This window comes from Mastomys coucha, chromosome X, assembly GCF_008632895.1.
Source record: "Mastomys coucha isolate ucsf_1 chromosome X, UCSF_Mcou_1, whole genome shotgun sequence".
Lineage (NCBI taxonomy): Eukaryota > Metazoa > Chordata > Mammalia > Rodentia > Muridae > Mastomys > Mastomys coucha.
This window is the reverse complement of record NC_045030.1, coordinates 72,416,413-72,417,815: the sequence shown is the minus strand read 5'-3', so window position 1 is coordinate 72,417,815 and position 1,403 is coordinate 72,416,413.

Genomic DNA, 1,403 nt, shown 5'->3' with positions numbered 1-1,403 from the left:
GTTGTTTAGCTTGGGTTGTTTGTGGAACTCCTAAGTGAGAGAGTGGCATTCTCTGACTCTTTTGCCTGCTCTTGGGATTCTTCCTCCTACTGGGCTGCATCATCTAGCCTTCATATGAGGGAAAGTACCTAACCTTATTATATGTTCTTTTGCCATGTTTGGTTGATATACCTAAGAAGCTTGTTCTCTTCTGAATAGAAAGAAAGGAGCCATGGTTCTGGGAGAGAGGTGTGTGTTTGAGGGGATTAGGAGGAGTGCAGGGTTGGGAAGCTGAGGTCAACATATATTGTATGTGAGAAGAAAAAATAAAACGTTTAGGGCTGGTGAGCTGGCTCAGTGAGTAAGAGCACTGACTTCTCTTCTGAAGGTCCTGAGTTCAAATCCCAGCAACCACATGGTGGCTCACAACCATCTGTAATGAGAGCCCTCTTCTGGTGCATCTGAAGATAGCTACAGTGTACTTATTTATAATAATAAATACATCTTTGGGCCAGCGCCAACAGGGACTGAGCGACTGGAGTTGACTGGAGCAAGCAGAGGTCCTAAAAATTCAACTCCCAATAACCACATGAAGGCTCACAACCATCTCTACAGCTACAGTGTACTCATATACACAAAATAAAATAAATACAGCTTTAAAATGTTTAAAAATTTGCTACAAGATAAACACTAACATATAATACTTAAACTTCATGCTACCTGCATAACACTTAGGATTCTTTAGGTAAAAAGTAGTTGGATGACACCCATTTTTGTTGCCTGAGGGACTGTCTCCACAGAATAAGAGCAAGGATGAGCCACTGCTTGTTTTCTCCATTTGATTCCATCTTCATCACAGACTTAATGCATTGGGGTCAGCTCAGTGACTGGTCCCAGACTTGTCACATAGCCCTCTGGATGCTGTTCATACACTGTATGAGATTTGACTACAATAAAGACATGGGAAAGGGCTCTGACACACCCAGGATCAGAGGTAAGCAGGAACCAACATCTGTCCTAACACTGGGAGTAACTGGGTCCAGCGGGACCAGGCACACAGGAACTCCACCAGCCCAGTGACTCGGGTTCTTTCCAGTCTATCTGGGTTAGTGTTCTGAGCAGACCTTGGGCTCAAGCTCTGCAGCCAGTCCCACAACTCGCAGAGAAAGCCACACTTCCAGATGATCAAACAAGCCCAGGATCCCAGGATCCCAGAATCACAGGATCCCAGAGTCAGCTTGACTCTGAGGAGTTCTGACAGAACCAGGATCACAGGAAGGACAGGCTCCAGTCAGATTTAGCAAGGGCAGGTAACCAGAACCAGATGCCGGGGGGGCAAGCTTAACAAAATAAACCACACAAACCAAGGTCACTTGCCATCATCAGAACTCAATTCTCCCACCATAGCAAGTCCTGGACACACC